Raw genomic sequence first — 8,087 nt, 5'->3', positions numbered from 1 at the left:
TCTTTCTTTCTTTCTTTCTTTCTTTCTTTCTTTCTTTCTTTCTTTCTTTCTTTCTTTCTTTCTTTCTTTCTATCTTTCTTTCTTTCTTTTTTTTCAGAATTCATGTTCTTTGTCTCCCCACCACCCAAGTTTTTTTTTGGTGCAAGTATGTGTTTTTTTAATTAATGTCTAAGAACTTTTTTGTGTTTTACGTTCTTATCTAAAAACAAACTACTCAAACCACGTGAAATAAGATACACATTTTTCAGGAGGAAGAAGTGACAGGAAGAGAGTGAGAGGATAGATAGGATGCATACCTCCAAATAGAGATGTTGCTTATGGCCTTTCATGCCCTCACCCCCTTGAAAAATAGCCCCACCTGAGGCTTCTGATGCCTAGGTGGCCAGGTGTTATATACCACATGACTTTAATGATTACAGTTGATGGGATGTCTACTCAAAGGTCATCAGTTAACAGGCTGCCAAGGGATTTATGAACTGCACTGAAATCTCTTCCTAAGGAATTAGGATAGCAAGTAAAAAAAAAAAAAAAAAAAAAAGACAAACATGCAGAATATGAATGAACCAGATTAGTGGTAGAGCTGCAGAGAAAAGAGTCACAAATTCCTGCTTCTGAGATCTCTAAAGCCACCTTAAATAGAGAGGCACATTCCGGCTCCGGTTTCAGCAAAGCTGTTTACCTTTCCCACTCTTAAGTATGTCCCTGCTGCATGAGCTTCCCTGAGTCATCTCTATTATTCACAATTAAGTGAACTTGAAGAACAGAATGATTCTGAGGGAACGTACTTATGCTACAGATTTAAAACTATCTCAGTTAGAATTCCATACGTATCCCAGCAGAGTCATTTTTATAGTTATTTCTTTGATTTAACAATTTGCTCAACATAAAATCATCGAGCATACAGTCTATATTAGGTATTGGGCTAAGTGATAAAGGAGATACGGAGACGAATCAGACAATCTCTGTGATCTAGAAGCATGTAGGTCAATCACACTTTTCTACATAGCGTGGTCTTTCGTTACTGCAGTGTCAGATCAGTGGCGACCAACTAGTTGCTAGGCAACTTGAAAGACAGGAATACAGATCCGAGGCAGCTCCATTCTGATATGTATTTTTCTTCGAAATGTTTGTCAAGAACTGTGGAGGGTCTGAAATTTTCTCTGCTTTAAAGCTGAGATGTTAGCCGGCCACAGTGTAACAGATGCTGGCAGAAGACATGTGACTTCTAGGTCAGAGACAAGGGAGTTATTACTCGCAGTGAGGCAAGCAACAGAAGCTTTATGCTGGCTTTGCTTCCCTTGCCCCCAAGGCCTGTGGGGCAGTGCAGAGCAACCCAGCTGGACGTGTCACAAGAGAGGAACACAAAGCATAGGGAACCCAAATGTTTTACAGTGGACTGCAAGCAAACCTGTCAGATATTTGCCCTGTAGGGAAACATTATCTTTATTATATTGGACAGTAACCTGTTCTCCACTCTGGAAGGAGACACTGTCTCCCTCTTTCGGGGCTGTTCACTATCACTATACAAACATCGTTGAAAAGATAGTCCAGAACAAATGTTATCAGTACCTTTGTTGGCAAGATATTTTGCGGAATTGTCTCCCTACAATATTCTTTCTCTGGCCTTTTTTTTTTTTTAGGCCATTCAAAATTTTGGTTCTTGTTTCTACTAACTTTTAAGTGATCACCCTATAGGGTGATCTGTTTTTGAGAGGACACCCTATAGTCCTCTGTTTTTGCTGTTCACTCTGTATCCTGTTTACTAGGTATATGAGTTAAAAAATTTTGTTTTTTGTAATAGAAATCAACTTTTCTCTAACTTAAGCAAAATAGATAGTGGAAGGATACTGGATTATTTCATAATTCAAAGCACAACCCCAAACCTACTACTGTTCTAGGACCTCATCAGCAGAAGTTTATGGCCACTCCTAGAGTGCTGTCATTAGCATGCCTCAACTTCAGTGGCTCCCAGTCTCTGTCATTCTCCACTCCAAGTTTTAAATTCTCTGGAAAGAAGAGTCAAATGGCCCAGTTGGCTAAGGCTCTGCCTCTATTTTTTTCAGTTATGGAAGGGGAAAGAGCCGTAAAAGCATAAGCCTAGTAAATCTTGGCTGTTCCCAAATTAGGAGAGATCATTTCTTGGGAGCGTTGGAAGCCATCCCAATTGCTTTCTACTCTGTCTGGATTTGTTTTGATTGATATTCCATTGCTTATAAGAGAAATACTGTTATTGTATGCAATTTTTTTTAAATCAATTAAATACAGCTTTGCTTTGCGTGTTATTTTCTTGGCCATTTCTCCTGCCATTTCTCAAAAAAAAATTTTTTGAGTCATTTTGTGACCTGCTCTAAACCAACTTAGTGATTCAAGAGTTTGGGGAAAATACTGGTAGCTTTTAGTGGTTGGAGATCAATTGGACTATCTGTCTTTTCTTGTCAATCTTGCTATTAGTGGCAGGCTACCAGTAGAGCAAGGCTTAGCTCAAATTTTGTTAATATTAAATATTTATTAGCTAGCCATTTATCTTCAAGACCATTATTTCAACAATAAAAATTTATTTTTTACATCTTTTATACTAATTAATATATCCCCTGACATAGATTTCAATAATGCCCATTTGAAATACACAGTAGCCACCTCTAAAGCTTGGATTTTCCTAATCACGGTATCTCGGAGGTTACCTAATCAGCCCTGGAGGGTGGACTAATGTTACCTTATTGCCCACATGTACATATATATGTGAGACCTCCTGTGGAAGTATTTTTAAAGTAAGTTACCAGACAGACAATATAATAGGTCAGAATTTAGGCATTTAGTCATGCGCTCATGCTAATTTCCATACTCCTTTGTAATTAACATTCCTCCTGACTGGATTAATTGGGTTTGCAATAAGTAATCACATTTATAATACTGCAACTGTTCCCAAATTAATTGCTCATGGGTTCAATGAGCCATTACATGTTCTCATTTAAAGCAGCTTAGAGAGCCCATGATTTTAGAGCTGTGGTCCTAAACGTTTTGGGGAGAGGGGCACAGAATCATCCAAGAATATGTCAGTAATATGGTGACAGCAATAAACCAGTGGTTCCCAAACTTTGAGAGTACATGGGAATTACCTCAGTGGTAGTCATTGAAGATGAAGATACCTTGACTCCACCCCAGCAATTCTGGTTAGGTCGATACTGTATGGGCTGTGGAAAAACTAAGTATCGCACACCATCTTCCTAGAAAAAGGCACGTTTGCACCTACTTCCAACTTTACCAGTGATCTTAAGGGAGCGTTTCAGAACCCTGTGGCATTAGCCGAGTACAATTTTCCTCAGCACTGGCTGCACATTACAATCACCAAGGGAATTTTAAAACAATATTTCGGACCAATTCAATCATAATATGAGTGGTATAGGGTGACTAAACTGTCTGCATGGTTTTTCCCCCCAACCCAGAATGGAGACTAGAGATTTTTCCCAATGTATCAATCTGTTTTACTGAATTAGACTCACTTGACAGATACCTAACAGAAGTGATAATAAAAAGAAGCCCACTTACCCTATAAATCTTACAAAATACACAGTTTAATTTGTGTATTGGTGAGAAGGCACATCATTTTTGGCATTGATTTGTCTTTCTCTCTTCAGAGGTTCAAAGGATTTAGTGGACTTTATACTCTGTTTGATAGATAGCCCTCCCAAGCTTGGGAGAAGAAAAGCAAGGCTCTTTTTATAATTTATGGTGACAAGGTGAGTGTTTATTGTGATATTTTAGTTGAAGAAAATCTAAGAATACACACGGAGCTTCATATTGACTGTAGGTTTACTATATTTTAATATTTAACGAGAAGTAAATATTCATTATGAATAAACCCAGAGAAATGGTTAAATGGGCAATTTTCTAGATGTTATCTGAGGAAAGTCTTTTTAAATTCTTTTGATTAGCAACATATCATGAGCAAAGCAGTCGATAGAAACTTTAATTTAGTGACACTGACTGATAAGGTTTAAAAAAATTTTTGAGACTTTTGTATTATAAGGAAGAGGAGACCTATAATCAGTGATAGAAAAACCATGTCGGAAATGACTATAATCCAGCTTCTCTGAAGTGGTTCCACTTATAATAATACTCATATAGACATTCAAGGCACTGGCAATAATAGGTGATTTAATGATGTTCGAAGCCCTTGAGTAAATTCATATAGGCTAAGAAATTTCCCCAAGGACATGAATTTAATAATTATGATCATTTCTTGTGCTGATAACCTTTGAGTTAGAATTTCTGCTGGCTGCCAGAGACAAAGTTTTAGAAACTCAAATTGTGAAAATTAAGTGTCAGGAGTTTGGCTAATTCAACATATATGTATGAGTTATAGTCCATTTGTGTATAAGAACTGGCTTCCAAGTAGGTGAAGGGCTGTTGTCTCAGCTCAGAGAGCTTTGTCTCCCAAATCGGATGAACCTAATGGCATATGGCAGAGCCTAGTTGAATAAAAAAAAAAAATTTTTTTTTTCAGAAGTTTTACCTTTTTGTTTTTACTGTTGAGGTGGGATTGTTTTTTTCTTTGTAAAAAAATTGAGAAGATTTTCAAGCTTGTAATGAAAGCTCGGTACTTTTTTTTTTAAATTTTTTTATTCTTATGTTAATCCCCATACATTACATCATTAGTTTTAGATGTAGTGTTCCACGATTCATTGTTTGTGCATAACACCCAGTGCTCCATGCAGAATGTGCCCTCCTCAATACCCACCACCAGGCTAACCCATCCTCCCACCCCCCTCCCCTCTAGAACCCTGTTTGTTTTTCAGAGTCCATCGTCTCTCATGGTTTGTCTCCCCCTCCAATTTCCCTCCGTTCATTCTTCCCCTCCTGCTACCTTCTTCTTCTTCTTTTTTTTTTCTTTACATATATTGCATTATTTGTTTCAGAGGTACAGATCTGAGATTCAACAGTCTTGCACAATTCACAGCGCTTACCAGAGCACATACCCTCCCCAGTGTCTATCACCCAGTCACCCCATCCCTCCCACCCCACCCTCCACTCCAGCAACCCTCAGTTTGTTTCCTGTGATTAAGAATTCCTCATATCAGTGAGGTCATATGATACATGTCTTTCTCTATTTGACTTATTTCGCTCAACATAATACCCTCCAGTTCCATCCACGTCGTTGCAAATGGCAAGATCTCATTCCTTTTGATGGCTGCATAATATTCCATTGTATATATATACCACCTCTTCTTTATCCATTCATCTGTCGATGGACATCTTGGCTCTTTCCACAGTTTGGCTATTGTGGACATTGCTGCTATAAACATCGGGGTGCACGTACCCTTTCAGATCCCTACATTTGTATCTTTGGGGGAAATACCCAGTAGTGCAGTTGCTGGATCGTATGGTAGCTCTATTTTCAACTTTTTGAGGAACCTCCCTACTGTTTTCCAGAGTGGCTGCACCAAAGCTCGGTACTTTTTTATTGGCTCGTGGAGAAGGATTCACCAGAATTGTGAGGGTTTGGAAGTTTGCTGGAATCCACTTGTAGTAGGAGAGATCGAAGTGTCATTGAATTGTAGATGTGCTATCCGTCTAGGCGGCGGTCCGAGAAGCCAGCACTCTGGGAAGGGGAAGGGTGGGGTTCCGGGCTTCGGGAAGGTGCAGCCTTGCGGGGCCGGGGCCGCCGTGGACAGTGGTGCCGCGTGCTCACTCTCCAGCAACCCTCCCGTTCCTGATCCCTGCCGTCCGGTGGGCAGTTCATCGTTATCTTCATCTTGCAGGGGAGGAAATGGTGGAGACAGGGCTCATATGCAGACAGCTCTGCCTCCTGAGCCCTTCTGCTTTTTGTCACATCCTCTTGTGTCTGTTCTCTATAATCCCTAAGACCCCTTGCTTCACTCCTGAAGCTAGTCACTGCGTTGTGGGGCAACGTTTGTAGCATTGGGCATCTCTCCTGGCCCAAAAGGCCATTCTCCCGTTCTCTTTTTGAACTTAGTTTGCCTCCTTGTGACTAACATTTTACCGGCTCCATGGGAGAGAGATTAAGGACAGATTTAAAAGAGTAAGGGGAAAAAAAGGGAGCATTGAGGACGGAAGGTAGGCTGCCACGGAAGCTGGAGAGAAGGCTGTGTGTCTGGGGCAGACAGGAAATAAGCACAGGAGGCTGTTCCATGTTCTCCTCTGAAATCTGAGTTTGCGTTCTCTGATGGTGTGCATGTGGCTGTTCAAAGACGGGGGTGTTCTATTATCCAGTCAGCAGGGGGAGCAGTGAGCTCAAAGTGACATCCCGTGGGGAGAGAAAGGCCATCTACTCAGCCACGGTGGTTTATGAGTAGGTGTTCTTATTCTGCCTGGCATTAATAGGTTCCATTAAAAAAATTGTTTCTGCTTTTTCCCCCCATGCTGTTGACGGTTAATTAAGTCATTGGGCACCAAGAGCACTGCTGCACTAGAAAAAATTCACTTCAGCGGCATTTTGTGTTTGTGAGTTTCTTTAAATATGTAATGAATTGCAATTTTAAGGATACCTTTCTAGAATCCATGAGGATTGTTAATTCTGGCCAAAATTATTCTTATAGCTTGGGCTCAGAATAATAGCTCTGTTTGGGAAGAGTCAGATGAGGAGGAGACACTTGGTTCTGGGATGATTTGAAGGTCCCTGAAGAACATGTTCCAATTATTATCCTTACAGGAATTGCAATCTCTTTTAAGTTAAACTTCTTTTAAAAAATTAACATATGCATGTTTTACCTAAAAAGAATAACTCATTAATCAGTCTCCATTACTGAATTTGTTTGTTTCTTATTTGTTTGTGGACAGGTGCACTTTGATATCGGAAAGTCCAACTCTGGGTCCTAAAGCATCTGCCAAGCCTTGTTAAAACACAGGCGAGAGGGCCCAGGGCAGGAAAGTGGAAGAATGAAAGAGATAAACCTCAAGTTTAATGTGGGTCAGTGCTGGTTGGTTCTCTCAGGCCTTAGGACAGGAGAAGCAGCATGTTCCAAGTGTGAGACCCAAGATGAGACATGAAAGTCATAGTTCAGGAAAGCCCAGGGTTTATTAAATAAGGAATACTGCCTTTGTGCATAGGTCATAACATGGTTTGGGGGCATGAGCCCTCCTTTTGAAGTATCTGAAGAAAGTTGTGGATCCTCCCCCCGAGAAAAATGCATATACGCACAAAATTTAGCACTCTATTTTAGGACTTCACTGATGTTCGGCCCTCCCCTGAAGCCCATCGTGAATCCTTGTTTAGGGCACTAGTCTCTCCAATAGAGGGTGGGAATGTGCGTGCATCCCAGGGGTGTGCAACACCATCCACTGGAGTATGGAATTTTCTATTTGTATTTATTTTCTCTCTTTTAAAGGCTTTTCTTTTCCATGTAGGTTTTACATTGCACATCATACATTAGTACCGTAGCACATAGTATGCGCATAACATTTATATATAAGTAGATTAACAAAATTCATTATAAGGGCTCACATTTTTTACTGACGGGCAGGCATGACTCAAAATGGATCAATTACTAACTTAAAGAGAGGTGCTAATTGAATTTAAAATCTAGGCTCTGCTCTCCCTACATTGGAGGGCCAGGGAGAGATTAACTCAAGAGGGGACAACAGGTGACTGGAAATTTTGGACCTAATGATGGCACTTAACGTTTGCCCTCACTTCATGAGGCGCATTCGCGTCTGCCCCATTCGGTCCTCCCGGCAGTTCCGTGGACTAGGGAGAGCAGGTATGTTAACCAAATTCTTAGAGAACTTAAGAGACTTTCCCAAGTGCCCTTGGCCAATCGGTGGCGGAGCTGGTGCACATAACCTCAGCGGCTGACCACAAATTATGTGCTTATTTCACCCAGCAGCAGGGATAAGTCGATCATTATGGGCTGTCGGTGGCCCTAGTGCTGCAGTTACTGGTGTCCCCTGCGGACACCGAGTTGCTGAATCCCTGGCTGACCCAGGCACAGGGATAGAAAGCATATTTTAGCTGCTTGATCAGAGGGCCAGGAAGCCGAGCTAACAATTCAGCATTAGCTCTCTCCTGTTGGTACTGTAATACCAACATATTTCAAAACAGATAGAGGGCTCTGGAAGGGTTTAGATAC

General features: G+C 40.8%; 1 long non-coding RNA gene across 3 annotated transcripts in view; it reads left to right on the top strand.

Annotated features, from left to right (window-relative positions):
- Nucleotides 1-8,087, top strand: part of LOC118020778 — a 60,350-nt gene that overhangs the window by 47,814 nt on the left and 4,449 nt on the right. The gene's annotated exons all lie outside the window — the stretch shown is intronic.

The sequence above is a fragment of the Mirounga leonina genome, unplaced genomic scaffold (assembly GCF_011800145.1).
Source record: "Mirounga leonina isolate KUSES-001 unplaced genomic scaffold, KU_Mleo_1.0 Mir_174, whole genome shotgun sequence".
NCBI lineage: Eukaryota > Metazoa > Chordata > Mammalia > Carnivora > Phocidae > Mirounga > Mirounga leonina.
The sequence above is the reverse complement of the archived record's forward strand: the minus strand, read 5'-3'. Positions and strand labels throughout refer to the sequence as shown.